The sequence below is a fragment of the Callithrix jacchus genome, chromosome 4, assembly GCF_049354715.1.
Source record: "Callithrix jacchus isolate 240 chromosome 4, calJac240_pri, whole genome shotgun sequence".
NCBI classification, from domain to species: Eukaryota; Metazoa; Chordata; class Mammalia; order Primates; family Cebidae; genus Callithrix; species Callithrix jacchus.
The window spans coordinates 152,621,031-152,639,053 of NC_133505.1; positions in this window are offsets into that span (position 1 = coordinate 152,621,031).

Sequence of the window (18,023 nt, forward strand, 5' to 3'; positions counted from 1 at the left end):
CCATTCTCCCAAACTCTATACTTAGTCTTAAATACTATCTGGTCTTTCATGCTTCTGGAATCTTTAAAAATACTGTTCTGACCCTGTGTTCTCCCTTTCCCCCAAATCTCACCAAAATCTAGCTACTCCCCTCATTGTTCGGGTTCCCATTCATATCCTGCTTTCTTCATCTCCTCAAACTGGATTTTGGGATTTCTTCTATTATGGCACTTGCTTTATTATGTTTTGATTGCCAGTCTTCTTATTTGTTCCCTTTACTAATATGGCTTTGTGCATGTCATCAGACCTAGATTAATGAGGACACTCCCAACTTATTATTAAAGACTTAGAAATTGACTAAAATGAATACAACATAAAAAGTTTAATCTTGGCTTCTTCAGAGATAATATTCGACATCTTTAGTGTTTTCTATCCTCAAGTCCTTTCTTGTGTAATGATTGCAACATGGGTTTGACTTTTGAAAATCAGTATTGTAACTGATAGATGCTATATCAACAATGACAGTGATAATGTCTTCTAGATTAAAAGAGTACACTATTTGGTGGTCTTAGAAATGGAAAAGTTCTATCCTATATATTTAAAATAGTAGCTCAAAAGATAAACATTCTGGGCCAGGCACGGTGACTCACGCCTGTAATCCCAGCACTTTGGGAGGCAGAGGTAGGTGGATCATCTGAGGTCAGGAGTTTGAGACCAGCCTGACCGGTATGGTGAAACCCTGTCTCTACTAAAAATAAAAAAAAATTGTTTGGGCATGGTGTCATGCACGTGTAGTCCCAGCTACATGGGAGATAGAGACAGGAGAATTGCTTGAACCCAGGAGGTGGAGGTTGCAATGAGCTAAGATTGTACCACTGCACCCAAGCCTGGGCAACAAAGCAAGAGTATGTCTCAAAAAAAAAAAAAGAAGAAGAAGAAGAGAAACATTCTGTTTAGTCAAATGGGCTTGATTTGTTTGACCAGCATGTGCATGCAAGCATGTTGTAGGGAAAAACTGAGAGCCTTCTTACTAAAAACCTTCTGTTGTAATCCCTAGGTCTTTAATGACCCCTCTCATGGAGGCCCTGAACCTGATGTGTAAGGGCAGATTAAAGACTGAGAAGGGCACAAAGCATCCCAATTTTTGTTCAACTATTTGCTTTCAATCATCACACTTGCAGGTTTTATAACTAGTTAAACATCTTTTCATTTGTACTTGATGGTTAAATTTTTCTAAATCAATCTTCTGTGAGAAGATGGAGGGAAAGACTGGTTAGGTTTTTTTTTATGCTCCAACTTTATAGCTTGGAAATATTTATGTTTCACTCCTGGTTCTTCTTATCCAAGGGAAGTAGCCTTGCTAATTGAATGAAGCTTAGACATCCTCAAAACCTGTCCTCTCACAGTCTGAGTGAGGAAATAGGCCTGGAAAGGTCAAGAACTCCTCCAACATGGCAGAGGCAGGTTTAGCACCCAGGTGTCCTGGGATCTCTCCCTAGCATCTCACTTTGACTTTTGGTCTTTCACCACTTCATCTGGTCATGTTGCAGAACTTTTAGGTCTGTCTTGGAGTTATTAGTGTCTAAATTGTCATCAACAAGTCTTTATAATCTGCCAATATTTATTTACATCCTCTCAGGGGTGATAAAGATATATGTGATGGATATTTGTTATTTGAGGAGGGATTTCACCTTTAAAAATAAACAAAATAATTTAGAGGTAATTTGTGAGCAATACAGGTAACTCTGTTTTTCATTTTTTCCATTAAATGCTGAGAAATAGCTTTAAAACAATAAAGTCTGCTGGTAGAGGCTTAAAAACAACCTCTAGAGTTCCTTTTAGAAAAGGAGTTTGAACTGATTTCTTACTTATTTTAATATGTGAATAAGTCATATAGCTTTATAGATTTTATAATGTCTTCACAGCATTATGATTTGCTACCAAGTATAATCTAAATTTCCACAGGGTGGTTAGACTTAATTGAGGTATTATCATTCTACAAAGCCAAACATCTGAATATCAGAATGTTCTCGTTGCATCTACAATAAGCATAAGAATTTAGAGAATTCTGCATTTGAATTTAGGGTTTTTCTTATGATTGGCCTAAGTGTAAATATTTCATATAGTTTTCAAAAAAGAACCAATTCCAGAATATTTTTTTCCTTTCAAATTTGTGTTTGGTCTAGTGGGAAGCATATATGTTAAGAAATCGAATCATAGATCTTTTTTAGGCAATAGAAAAATTATTTTTATGGATTTATATTTGTGTATGTTCCTATTGGAAAAAAATGTCTTAATTCATTCTTACTGGCATAGCAAAACTAGGTAATCCCACTTTGCCAGTTACAGTAACCTGTTACTTCTTTTACTTTATGGATCAAGTAGGGAAAAAAGTTCTTGACAGTAGCTGAACCTATTTCTGTTTCTGGAACACAGTTCTACAGAAGACCAACTTTTAAAGTAAAAATGAATAAAAAATAAGAAACAATATATGTTTCTCTTGCTGATTCAGCCTAGAAGCAGATGGAGAGGCCATGGAGGTAAGTCCTGTGCTTCTATAGGCCTGATTCCTGTTTCTAAAATTTGATCTAATTGTATCAGTTTATGTCTCCTGGGAAACAGACACCAAAATATAATTAGAAGAGCAAGAAGTTTAACAAGAGTAATCTCAGTGAAAGATAAAGAGGAAAAGGAAGCAGGAATAGACAAAGAAAGACTCAGACTACTGTGATATAAGTCTGACCCCTGTAGAAAGGTAGAGTAGGAAAGAAGAATTGGCCAGGTCTAGCCTCAAAGGGCATTAAGTATAGTACTGACAAAACCTCAGCCAACCAGAAGAGAGCTCTTCTTGCAAGCAGTGACAGAGGAGGAACTCTGCATAAGGGACAGAAGCCAGGCCCTGGTACACCATATTCAGGCATATCTAGTCTTCTGAGGGCACTAGAGCAGGAGGCTCTCAACTGACTGCACTCCTCCAGGTGAATAGCAAGTTCTTTTTATATGAGGAGTGCATCTTGACTGTCCCATTAGTAATGAGAGACATTACATTTTTCTTGGAAGAGCCCCTTCCAAGAAACTGTGGGGATACTTGCAAACTGTGGGGATACCTTGTGCATATTGAATAGTATCACAGTAAAGTTGGGCTCCTGAAGTCAGCTCATTCACAGGAGTCATATCAGTATCCTGTATGACATTGTTTTCTACTAAAAAGCCCCAAACTGGCAGTTCTATGTTTTACACAAGATGATGAGGTGCATTTCTAACACAAATTCTTATTGCTAAACTGAGGGAAATATGGCAACCTGTCAAAAGTAATATGTACTCAATATCTTTTGAATAATTGGAGCAAAGCTGAGATTGTTACAGTACATAATTGGTTGACATGCTACCAGGGACATTTCATGTCCTTGTGCAGTTCTGTGAAATCAGTTTGGATTGTGGTCTTCTAGTCCCTGGTCTCTCTCTCTGTCTTTCTTTACTCTAGCAATCCATCCTCAGTTGATAAACAGTTAATTTTAAATCACAGAGGTCGTTTATAGCTAGTGTATTAGATTGTGAGGAATTGGCTTTTGCAATTACGGAGGCTGAAAAGTCCTATAATCTGCAAGCTGGAGACCCAGTAAAGCCAGTGGTGTAATTATAGTCCAATTCTGAATGCCTGACAACCAGGGGAGTGGAAGATGTAAATCTCAGTTCAAGCACAGAAGACTGATGTCTCAGCTCAGGCAAGCAGGCAAGAAGCAAAAGGGAAAAATTCCTCCTTTCTCCACTTTTTTCCTTCTATTTAAGCCTTCAACAGGTTAGATGATGCCAGCCTATACCAGTGAGAATCATCTACTTTATGGAGTCCACTGATTGAAATGCGTACCTCATGTGGAAATACCCCCATGGACGCAGCCAGAATTAATGTTTACTCTGAGCGCACCATGGCACAGTAGAGTTGACACATACAATTAACCATCACACCTAGGAACACAGGAACAATCAATTTTGTTAAGAGGATTCAGAAAAGCAAAAAAGGAAAGATGACATTTTGAGAAGGAAGGAGACATTTGCAAGGCTAGAGGGGAGGGGCATTTCAGGCAGAGAAAACCAGATAGAGAAAACCAGACAGAGAGAGAGACAGAGAGAGAGAGAGAGAGAGAGAGTCTGTGTCTCTGTGTGTTATGTGTGTTTTGCCCGGCAGGGAAGAGGGAAGGGGAAGAGTGGGTGGAATGAAATCACAGAGAGTGGCTAGAAGAGCTTTATTTTGGTTCTCATAGGTTTTAATTAGTATCTCACAGATGCTTTTTTGTGTTGCCCTTTGTCATGACAAGTGAAAACTTCTCCATCATAGATCTGCTCTGCTCAATACAGTGACTTTTAACCACTTGTGACTGTTTTATTTAAATTTAAGTTAACTAAAATTAAAGTTTTCATTTCTCAGTTATGTTATTCACATTTCAAGGGTTCAATGTCCATGTATGTCTACTGGCTCTTGGATGCTATAGATATAAAACATTTAGATTATCAGACAGCACTAAAAGGACAATCCACAACTCAGCATTTTGCAATATCATTTCTACCCTAAAACGGAGACGGAGAACTTAATGACAGAATATTGGGTTATACCCAGTATTCTCCCTGCATGCATATATGAGCACTACTGCAAAGATAGTTCAGAAATTTGCTTTGCATCTTCTGAAAAAATTGAACTCCTACACGCACAGAGCAGTGATAATCCCTGGCTTTAATTTTAAAACAAATTTAAAGGCTAATTGAGAGAGGTTAGTATAAGAGGGGGGACTCTGGAATAACAATGCTGGGCTCAAATTTGGTTCTGCCATTTACTAGATGAGAGACTTTGGAGAATGCCTAGGTTACCCCCAGCTGTGAAATGAATATAGAAACAGAACTTTCCCATAGACTAATTATAGTAGATCATATGAGTAAATATATGTCAAGAATTACAATAGTGCCTGGTGTATCATGTATGTTTTTAGCATTAACTAATATTATTACTAGTCAGCTCTTTTTTATTAAGTAGACACTAAATCACCTAGTCTCTCAGCTGGATTTATGAGTCTGATTACATTTTATTATGGCAAGTATTCAATATCCATTTATTATTGTTGTTGCTATTATTGTCCTTCAAATGGCAGTGTTGCTAGAAGGCAATTAGCAGTATTCTCACAAGGCCCTACTTCCTAATACTATCACTGTGAGAATGAGCATTCTAACATATAGATTTGAGGAGTACACAAACATTCATACCATGGCAATATGTTGAATAGAAAACGTTTCTAAAAATCTATAAAGGGATAAGATTTCCATAAACAAGTTTTCTTTTGTTATTTGTTTTGCTTCAAAATTGTGTGATAGTGACTTCTGCTTTCTGGCAAAATGGAAAAACAAGAATGGATTTATCATTTGAAACAAATTTAAAAATCCAGCAAAATATAGGAAACAATGGTTTCCTGGAGAGTAGCTATTGGGCAGTGTAGGAGAATGATACCACAGAGACAGGAAACAAGCAAGACGAACATTATGGTTGCCCCAGATTACTTCCGTAAGAGCATTTTCAGGTCATGTCACAGGGATGGAGATCACTGGTAGATTCCAGCAGATTCCCTAGGTTGAGGACAGGGAACTAAGGATCCAAGGAAGCCAGAGTAGCTAGAGTTCACAGGAAGTTTATTTACAAAAAGAGAGTTGCACCAAAAAAGAATCCAGGAAATAGGCAGCAAACAACCCCTGAGCATTAAGCAGAGTATCAGTCAGTGCTCACATGTGAGAAAACTACCTGAGGCCAGGAAAAACATCACCTGAATGAATCAGAAAGAACAGTGCCTGACATTCACAAAGGCTGAAAATAGTTCATATTTTCATCAAAGTAGATCTTTTCATAATTCATGGGGCACTGTGTAGAGTACTCAAGGAGGCCTTGTCTCAGTAGTGGGAAATAATTATACCTTTACCTAGCACTGCTTCTGTATGCCTACCAAATCACAAAAGCGAGATTCCCGCACATCAAACTTCTTTGCATAATTTAGCTGCATCTCAGAACAATGCTCAATTATATTTATAGGAATATAAAAATGCCCAGCACACACCCACTTCTGGATATATATCCAAAGTAAATAAAGTCAGTATTTTAAAGAGATATCCACCCTTCCATATTTGTTGCAGCATTATTCACAGTAGCCAAGATATGGAAACATCCTGTATCCATTGACAAATGAATGGACAAGGAAAACATTAGATAGATGGATAGACAGACAGAGATAGATAGATATACACCCCCACATATATATAGATGTAGATATAGATACACAAACATAAACACACCAGGATATTATTCAGCCCATAAAAAGGAGGAATTTCTCCCATCAGTGATAATATGGATGGACCTGGAAGACAGTATACTAAGTGAAATAACCCAGACACATAAAGATAAACACTGCAGGATCTCACTTATATATAAAATCTAAAATTGTCGAACTAATAGAAGCAGAGAATAGAATGGCAGTTGTCAGGGACCGCGGATGGGAGAATGGGGTGATGTTGGTCAAAGGTTGCAAAGTTTCATTCATGTAGGATGAGTAGATTTTGGAGATCTACTGTACAAAATGGAGCCTTTGTACATTACATTATTCATTGTAATGTATAACAATATTGTATATTTTAAAATTTGCTAAGATGGTAGAGCTTATGTTAAATGCTCTTACGAAAAAAGAAAAAAATAATAACAAAAATGGAGGAGGAAGAAACCTTTGGAAGTGTTGGTTTAGTTTATGGCATTGATTGTGGTAACAGTTTCATGGGTGTATACTTTTTCCCAAGCACAGCAAGTTTACATAATGACAAATATTTTGTCTTGTTTTTACATTTACAGCATTGTACACAGAGCTTGCCAGTTATATAGTAGATGTTGAACAGTTTCTTTGTGTTTCAGCTGTCAAACTCTGTTCTGACTATATGAGGTACTGCATTTCTCTTTGAAACAGTCTGTGAAGTAGTTTCCTGTGTAAGACTAATAAAGAGATACAACCCTTATTTTCCTATTTTTTAAATCAAATTCTCATGAATGTCTTAGAAAACCCTCTCACATGGAAGGTATAAGATTACTTCTTTTTTCTGGATGTTAGAACTAGGTAGGTACAATATATTATTAGTCTTTGTATTCCCAATGTCTGACACATAGAATGTGCTCAGTTTATTTTAGTTGAAAGATTAAATGAATGATTAAAAGCAAATTGTGTAGTGTCCAATTTCACTGGAGTGGAGTTTGAATCTAAAGATATCATGTATTGAGCAACAATTATGTATGAGACCCTGTGTTAGATCTGAGGATACAAAGGTGAATACAGGAATCTCTATCCAGCCTGAAAGACGCAGATATGCAAACAGATCAATTATGTATCACATTGTAAATGCTTTACCCAAAGTATGAATGAAGATCTATGGAATTACTAGTAAAGGAGACTAGATGATACTTGTGTTGAGACTTGAAAATGAGAGGATTGATTGCCAATGATTTTATTTAAGCTAATCAAGGACAAAAAAAAATCTTTAGAACAACATGTTGAATTTAATCAAGCCTGCCTGTACAAAAATAGACATAAATAAGATTAAGGTTTTCAAAAGAATGAATGGATAAATGCAGATATATTGCAACATATTTCCTGAGTTTAATTTGTATAGCTCCTTCAACAAACAACTTTTTTAAGCAATCTGGATGAAATTGGCAGTGGTAAGTTGTCATGTTGCAATAGCCCATTTTATTAAGAAGACAAAGAGGAAGGAGAGCGTTCTAAGTAAAGAGAACAGCTTATGCAAAGGTGCACAGGTGTTGAAGTTAATGTGACAGTGAGCTTAATGTGAGCAGAGTTTTTAGGGGAGAATATCTGAGATGGGCTGGGCTACTTAGTAAAGGACAACTTTTTCCCTCTTATGGAGTTCAGGACATTGTCAATGTCAAAGAAGGGCCAGTAAAAGTTTGTAATTAGGGAAGTGACACGATCAAAGTGTTTTCAGGAAGGTAACTTTCACAAGCAGCATCTTCTGGTGGCTGCTTCCTGCTGTCCTTAGTAATTCATTAAGGTGCTGGCTGTCAGAAACCAGGACTGAGACTCGGTAGGATACAAGTCACTGAAGGATTATGATTATTTATACTGTATTACTAGAAAATTGTTGCTAAATAGATTTTGTTAAGATCTCTTGTGATATGTGCCTATCTATTGTTTGTCCACATGAGTAATTTGCATCATGCGAGTGTCTCGCCTGTGCTGTGGTTCCTGCAAACCTGCAAAGCCAATACCATCATATATAAACCTACATTTCTTTATGTAATTGCTTTATTCTTTCACCTTGTTGACAGATCACCTCCCCTCTCCCTGTAGCATAAACGTAACTTAAGACAAATCTCTTAGGTCTATCATCTGTATTCTCACTTCCTCGTTTCTTTATGTATTCTTCATGTTTTGTTTTTCCTTTATTTAGACCCTAATTTGGGTGTCTTAATGTTTATTCCTTAGAGACATTTGTTATTGAATAAGCCCTGTTATTTTTACTTGTGCCAAACAAATGTAAACTGAAAAAGATTCTGAAAAGAAATAAAAATTTTTTTAAAGTTAAAAAAAAACTCATAAATCATCACTAAAGAACTTACTCATGAAACCAAATACCACCTGTTCCCCAAATACCTATGGAAATAAAAAATAAAAAAAAATTTTTTAAATAAAAATAAAAACAGCAACAACAAAACAATAAAGCCTCTTGTAAAGAGGCTGTATTTAACAATCTAGTACAAAGAAAGAAATGTATTGTTTTTTTGGTAAGCTACTTAGCTTATGAGCAAAATATACTCCACAAATGAAATTTTAAAATGTTTGGAGAATAAAGCTAAGGTAAAAAGAGAGAGAGACGGCATTCTTTCCAAGTAAAAAGCCCACAGGAACCAAAGTTTGATGATGCCCTAGATTCTGTGACAGTCAACGCTGAAACAATTTATTTGTTCCTTTTGAATTGCCACATTTTAGATCATTATTAGTGAGAAAATGTATTAATGCTGCTATCATTTTTTGCTAATGTTCTCCTTTCTTCAGCCTAGTAAGGCTATAAATTTTATCACATAAAATTGATAAACGCACACACTTACACACACACACACACTTTGAGGACATGGTCTCTTTCTATTTGTTTCTAGTATGGAACATTCAGAAACATAAACCGTAACATTGTGTAAACTGCTATAATTTCATTATTTTGCATGGAATATCTTCTTGCCCATAATTGTGACCATCTCAGGTCCCTGGCTTAAGCCCGTTAGTTCACATATTGGCATTGCTATATACAGAACTATTTCCCTTCGCAAATTCAAATATTGAAGTTCTAACCCTTATGACCTTTAGAGATGGGGCCTTTGGGAGATTCCCGATTTAGATGAGATTATGAACATGGGGCCCTCATGGTGTGATTAGTGCTATTATAAAAAGAGGTACCAGAGAGCTTTCACTTTCTCTTTCCCATGTAAGGACATAGGAAGTAGGTGAAAAGATGGCTGCTAAAAAGAGTTCTTACCAGAACCCAACCTTGCGACATCCTGATCTTGGACTTTCAGCTTCCAGAACTGTGCGAAAATTGATGAATAAATGAATGAATGAATGAATGAATGAATAAAATCTATTGTTTGCACTGAGTCTATGGTATCTCGTCATGGTAGCCTGAGCTGACTAAGACAGATGGTCTTTGACCCTGTTTAGGAGTTTCCTGTTGGGGTTTAGAAGCAGGTGTTTAATTTCCATCTCAGTTCAAGCTGCTATTCCAACTGCAATTGAAGCAACATGCATTTGAGCAAGTTCTGCAGCTGGCTTCATTTCAGGAGTTGTGCCTCAGTAAGGGGAAATAGCAGAAAACCTCTGACCAGTTTACCTTTTATGCTTTCATTTCCTTTTTTTTTTTCTCTTTTTCGTAACTTTCTTTGACTTAAGGTGACAAAAGAGTACACTTTTCAGAAGCTGGCACAATGTGGTAGAGTGAAACAAGCCTGAATTTGGTGTCGGAAAGTCTAAGATTCACATCCAGGCCCTATTTGGAAATCTATGCAATTATATGTCCTTTCTCTGGTGATCTGATTTCATGGGAGCTACTTTTACAACTCTGTGTTGAACCTACCTGATAGTCACACAAATTCTGTCCTATCTGCCACAAACTCTATTGACTTCTCTCCTCCCCACCTCTATCCCCAAGGGGAAAAACAGTTGCTTTCATGTGCCATTGTCCCAATCTAGCAAAGCAGGACACTATTCAACCCCAGGTAATACAGAGAACACCACAAAGATATTCCTCAAGAAGAGCAACCCCAAGGCCCATAATCGTTAGATTCACCAGGATCGAAACGAAGGAGAAAATACTAAGGGCAGCCAGAGAGAAAGGCCAGGTTACCCATAAAGGGAAGACTATTAGACTTACTGCTGTAAGTCTACAAGCCAGCAAGATCTACCCTACAAGCCAGAAGAGAGTGGGGGCCAATATTCAACATACTTAAAGAACAGAACTTTCAGCCTAGAACGTCATATCCTGCCAAACTAAGCTTCACAATTGAAGGAAAAATAAAATCTTTTATGAACAAGCAAGTACTCAGAGATTTTTATTACCACCAGGCCTGCTTTACAAGAACTTCTGAAAGAAGCATTATACATAGAAAGGAACAACCAGTATGAGCCTTTCTAAAAATATACCAAAAAGTAAAGAGCATCGACATAAAGCAGAATTTACATCAACGAATGGATAAAATAGCCAGTTAACATCAAATGGCAGTAACCCTAAATTTAAATCTACTAAATCCCCCAATCAAAAGATACAGCCAAAACCTAATGGTATATCCAAAGATACACAAAGACTCAAAACAAAGGGTTGGAGAAAAATTTACCAACCAAATGGAGAGCAAACCTAAATAAACAAAAAGCAGGAGTTGCAATTCTCACATTTGATAAAATAGATTTCAAAGCAACAAAGATACAGTGGTAAAAGGATCAATGCAACAATAAGAGATCTTAATACCCAGATACATAAGACCCATAATGAGATTTAGACTCAACGAGACAGAAAATTAATAAGGATATCCAGGACTTCAACTCAGATCCGGAACAAGTAAACTCAATAAGTATTTATAGAGTTCTCCATTTTAAATATGCATAATATTGATCAGCCATTATTAATACCCATTTTTAGAATGAAGCAATATTCCTGTTCTCTCTCCCTCTTTTTCTTTCTCTTTCTTCCCTCCTTCTCTCCTTTTTTTTACTTTTCAACATCCTAGTTCCTCACCTCTACTCAATACATTCCTCTGAACACCTGATTCCTTGTGATTCTCCCGTCCCACTGAAAAAAAATAAAAAAGAAAAATGCAAATCAAAACTACAATAAGAAACCATCTTATACCAGTCAGAATGGCTATTACTAAAAAGTCAAAAAATAACAGACACTAGTAAGGTTGCAGAGAAAAGGGAACACTTATACACTGTTACTGGGAGCATAAATTAGTTCAGTCACTGTGAAAAACAGTGTGGCAATTCCTCAAAGACCTAAAAACATAACTACCATTCAATCCAGCAATCCCATTATTGGGTATATATCCATAGAATCCCATTATTGGGTATATATCCATTATTGGGTATATATCCATAGAATAAGTCATTCTACTATTGAGATACATGTACACATGTGTTCTACTGCAGACCTATTCATATTAGCAAAGACATGGAATCCACCTAAATGTCCAACAATGACTGATTATATAAAGAAATTGTAGTGCATAAAAAATAATAATTTCAACATTCTTTTATGCCATATAAATTTGTGCTTCTTAACTTCTTTTTCTAAATGGTTATAACATCTGTCTGCTTCCTTCATTGAATGTGTTGAAATTTTTAACATCTGTTCATTTTTATATCTGTATGAAAGTCACACTTTTTAAAAATATAAAACTATTTATTCCAAAGCCATAATCCAAGCATACAATGAAATGCATTCCTTTTAAAGATTTAATAAAAAGAGCAATCTTTGCATTTTACAAGTTGAAGAACTTTTGTTCCCACAAAAAGTCTCATAAAAGTTAATTCCATAAAGTGTCAAATGTACTCTCCTGTTTATATAAAATATATTCTCTCTTTAAATGGAAAACATTCAAATATAGCAGTTTTATTACAAAATTATTCTCAATTTCTGAAATTCTCACTAGTCTGTAGCATCCCATTTCTACATGCTTCTTAAAATGAGGTAAGAAGACAAATGATGATCTTTTTCTTCAGATTATTTTTTTCAGATATTGATGCTTTGCTAATGCAAAGAACAATATGCCTTTGTCATTCCTTTAATCTGAAATATTTCCCCAGTGGTTACTCAGTATTTTGCACAAAGAACAGTTGCAATACCTGTCATTTAAAAATTCATAACATGTTGTAATTCATTTTATACGATTTTAAGATCTGAATCAAAGCTATTGCTACAGCGATTCACTGTTTTCTTTACAGGCATTTTAATAAATAGTCCTCAATTATAGAAGACTCTTCAAATCCTTTAAAGTGGGAGTCAGCAAACATCTTCTGTAAAGGTCCAGATATTTTGTCTTGTGTGTCATTTTTCTGATACATTTTTTTACAACTCTAAAATGTTTTTCAAAAGTATTTAGCTATGCTGTAATTTGCTGTCCCCCCACTTTAAAAAAAATAGAAGTAACTAGTCTCTAAATTAGAATACTCAAGTGTCAATAACATGTAAACTTCACATTGTACAGTAAAATAAATCCACAGTTTCTGACTACTAAATTGAAAGTTCATAAGCAGTAAAAAATGAATCCCATTCAAAGAGTGGGGCTACATTCCAGATATTCTTTTTAATCAATGATACTTTCTTATGGCTTCTTTTTCATTTTGATTGAATCAGTCACATGTCTTTGTTTTTCATGGTCTTACTTTTTTATAGGCAAAAATTATCTTCGTGATGCTAATTTGAAGTTTTGGAAATCAAAGACTGGAATGCTTTCATGCTGATAGAGGTAGATGCATACGCACTGGTATATACAGTTACAAATATATAAAATGGAAAACACTATTTCATATATAAATTAATCATTAAATGCTCTCCATGGCTAAGAAGGAATCCATGGAAACCAGATAGAAGGCATGCAAAACAGACCTACAGAATGTTCTAATTTGCTTTTATCACATGTAGTTGCTACATTTTAGGAAAACATGATTTGTTTATGAAACAAATATAAATTAATATAGTGGCATGATTTATTCAGGTTCTTGATGCATATAACCTGGAAGTCACCAAATTGATCTATATAACATGGACCTATAGCTTGGTACTTAGAATCACAACTGTGTGTGTGTGTGTGTGTGTGTGTGTGTGTGTGTGTGTGTGTGTTGCATGTTTTCCTTTCCTATCACAGTGTTATAACCAGATTATGGCAAATAAAAAAGCAGTTGTAAATTTACCCAAATACATCATAAACTAATTGAAACACTCTGGAATTACAATCATCTGACAGTCTACAAAAACATTTACAAATTCTAAGCTGAAAAACCCTTGAAAACTTTGGTATCCCTAAAAAGAGAAATTTCAGAGCCATGCATGATGGCTCACATCTGTAATCTAGGCACTTTTGGGAGGCCAAGGTGGTAGGCTTTCTTGAGCCCAGAGTTCGAGACCAGCCTGGCGAATATGGCAAAAACTCGTCTCTGCCAAAAATACAAAAATTAGCTACGTGTGGTGGTGCACACCTGTAATCCCAGCTACTCGGGCGGCTAAGGCACAAGAATTACTTGAACCAGGAGGCAGAGGTTGCAGTCAGGTGAGATCATGCCACTGCACTCCAGACTGGGTGACAGAGTGAAACTGTGTCTCAAAAAAAAAAAAAAAATTAGCCAGGCCTGGTGGCACAGGTTGTGATCCCAGATACTCAGGTGGCTGAGGCACTAGAATTGCTTGAACCAATGAGGTGGAGGTTGCAGTGAACTGAGATCATGCCACTGCACTCCAGCCTGAGTGACAGGGTGTGACTCTGTCAAAAAAGAAAGAAAGAAAGAGAGAGAGAGAGAGAAAGGAAAGAAAGAAAGGAGGGAAAGGGAAAAAAGGGAAGAAAGAAGGAAGGGAGGGAGGGAAGAAAGTAAGTTCAATTATATCAGGGAGACCGTGCCCAATTTTTGAACTATACAAAGTAAAAGTTTTCAGTGCAAAATTCTTGCTATTGAGAAACAAAAAATTAAAAAAGAAAAAACAAGAAAAAAATTCTTGCTATTGATAAATAGCAGTGAAACAAAAACCACATGAAACACCTAACATCTGTAAAACACATGACAATATCCTGAAGGTATGTTTTGGCACAGAAAAGGTAATTTGGGGATAGGAAATACCAGGTTGCTGTACTGATTTAATTCTAAATCTGGGTGTTGGAATGTTTAAACACTCTCTTTTTGCAAACAGACTCAGCATATTTATAGCTCATCACATTTCTTCTTAAATGGCCACTTTAGGTGTTACAATACGTGGTCTGCAGCCTGAAGGACAAGATACATAAATTCTTCTACATAGAGTAGTTGGTGAACTTCTACATAGAGTAGTTGGTGAGCTCCCCCAGGGTTGGATGGTGGCGCTCATCCTGAGGAAAGACTTTGTTCTGCCTTTGCCAAGTGATGTAGTGAACGCCTCTCAGCCTGGCCAAATCTAGGTAACAGCGTTCATCTTCACAGTTATACAGTTCAAATACAGCAGCCCAGTCCTTTTGGAATAGTAAGTATTCAACTGTATAATGTCATAATCAGTAAATGCATTCCATGTGTCAGAGCATAGGTCACCATATCCATAAGAACTGAGAGGTGAAAGACACTTCCTACATGGCAGCAGCAAGAGAAAATGAACATCAAAGTCACAATTTAACCTTTTTCTGAAAATTATTTTTTAACACCCAGCTTCCTCCTTTGGAAAATGGGAATAATAATAACTCTTTTATTCTCCTTTCTACATTTCTGGGATTAAATGAGTTATAATTAACTGGATTGAAATGATTCTTAAGTGCTGAAAACCTGTCTTATCTACTATTGTTTTCCTCACACCTTGGAAAGAGAATCTGCTCATCAAAGTGCTTTTTATGATAAGTAGGATGTGGTTTTATCATTATCAGACATTATTAGCAGCACAGGAGCCAGCAACCTCTGATCTCATTTTGAAAGTGGCCAGAGGCTTCATGTCAGGTAGCATTCAAAGAATCAAAGGAGCAGAAGTCTCAACCTGGGTCAATGAGGACATGGATACTTGACAGTGGTTTCCAATTCCAGGGAGGAGGCCACTTATGGAAGAATAGGTCTGAAGGAACCTGGAAGATTTGCTTCTTGTGTTCTAGGTCCTTTACCAGCAGGGATTCAGGGGCAAAAGTGCTTTCTCCACACAAACATTAGCTTGTCTACCACACAATCACTTGTCACTTCTCCTGGCCTTTGTGCTGACTGAGGTGGGAGGACAGACAGAGAGGGGACAGGGGCAACATTTCTGGCATGCAAAAATCTTACAGTGAATATAAAGATTTGTCAAAACACTTCGAGGTTGCCAACACTGATTGGCTAGATTTGTATTCTATATATATGTGTGTGTGTGTGTGTGTGTGTGTATATAGAATACAAATCTATATATGTATTCTATATGTGTATATATATATGTGTATATATATATATATATTCAAAACACTTATTTCAGTTCCAACATATAAAATCTAAAACTTTAAAAAGGGAAGTTAAAGCTCAAATTTGAGGTCATTATGGGGGGAAATACTCTTACTCTGTGCTGGTTTTTAACTGTTTCAGTATTCTTAGTTTCACTTTTCTACTCTTAATGACTCTCTCATTTCAAAATGAACAAGTGCACTAAACATCTTGTTCATGAACATTACCAACTCAAGGTTCACAGGATGGCAACTTACATTCATTAGGTGAATATCCAAATTAATCCCTCTATCACACCGTGGTAGACTGATTAATGACCCCCAAAAATATCAGGTTTTAATCCCTCCCTGTACATGTTATCTAATATGGAAAAGGGATCCTTATAAAAGGAATTAAGCAAAGAATTTGAGATGGTAGAGATTATCCTGGATTAAAAAAAGCAAAAAATGGCAAATAAGATATAATTAAATGAAAGAACTTCTGCACAGCAAAAGACACTATCAAGAGAGTAAACAGACAACCTACAGAATGGGAGAAAATTGTTGCAATCTATGCATCTCACAAAGGACTAATATCCAGAATCTATGAGGAACTTAAATTTACAAAAAAAAGAAAAACCCATTAAAAAGTGGGCAAAGCAAACGAACAGACACTCCTCAAAAGAAGATATACATGTGGCTAACAAACATTTAAAAAAATCCTTCACATCACTGATTATTAAAGAAATGCAAATCAAAACCACAATGAGATACCATTTCACATCATTCAGAATGGTGATTATTAAAAGGTCAAAAAATGACAGCTGCTGATGAGGTTGTGGAGAAAAAGAAACACTTTTATGCTGTTGGTGGGTGTGAAAGTAGTTCATCCATCGTGGAAAACTGTTTGGTGATTCCTCAAAGACAAAGAAGCAGAAATACCATTTGACCCAGCAATCTCATTACTGGGTATATACCCAAAGGAATCGAAATCATTTTCTTATAAAGACACATGCACACACACATTTTTTGCAGCACTATTCACAATAGCAGACGTAAAATCAACCTAAATGCCCATCAGTAATAGACTGGATGAAGAAAATGTACATATACAACATGGAATACTATGCAACCATAAAAAGGAATGAGATCATGTCCTTTTCAGGGACATGGATGGAGTTGGAGGCCATCATCCTTACCAAACTAACACAGGAACAGAAAACCAAATATTGCATATTCTCAATTACAAGTGGAAGCTAAATGATGAGAATACATGCACGCATGGTGGGGAACAATGCACACTGGGTCCTGTTGGAGAGCAGCTATTGGATAATGGGCTTAATACCTGGATGATAGGATGATCTACGCAGCAAACCACCATGGCACACATTTACCTATGTAACAAACCTGCACATCCTGCCCATGAACCCCTGAACTTGAAAGTTGAAAATAAAAAATAAGAGTGATCATGCCAGGAACTAGGTGGTAGCTATGGAGATGATGAAAAGTTGTCATCAGAGTGTAGAAGTATTTTGAGGGTGGGCTTGATTGGCTGGTGGATTAGATGTGAAGGATGACAGAAGAAAAAGGCACTAGGATGACTCCAGAGTTATTGCTTTGAGCATAAAAAAAATGAATGCCATTTGCCGAGATCAGAGAAAATAGCCAGTCTGTTTATTCTTAAACTATTAATTGATACAAGTTCCAGTTAACAAATTCATTTTATTTTCTGAAAGTTATAGAAGGCTTTTCTGGTTATGATCTAACATTCCTTTAATGGTCATCTGTAGCCAAAATCATAGACATAAATCATGGGGAGAGTTCTTGGTAAGCCTCCCATTCCTGTTACTAGGAGAAACCAGCAGGCCCATGTGTCCCAGCAGCATACAGTAATTTCTAAGCGTGAGGGGGGATGTCAGTTTTAGTGTCTCAGTAATAATTGTCAAAGGAGGAAAGAAGGAAAGGAGAGGGGAGGGGAGGGAGGAGAAGAGAATGGAGAGAAGGAGAGGAAAAGGGAGAAGAGGGGAAGGGGAGGGGAAGGAAGGGACAAAAAGTTATAAACTATTTAGTCCCAGCCTCTAAAGGGAGAAGCATGAGGTCTACTTAGGGTCCTCTTGAGACAGGTGAAGACTTCTTGGTGTCATAAAATTAATATCACAAGGTGATGTTATGTTAGTATTATGACTTCAAAATGTGTGGACAGGCTGTGCACAGTGGCTCACATCTGTAATCCCAGCACTTTGAAAGGCCAAGACAGGTCGATCACCTGAATAAGGAGTTTAAAACCAGCCTGGCCAACATGGGGAAACCCCTTCTCTACTAAAAATACAAAATTAGCTGGGCGTGGTGGAGCATGCCTGTA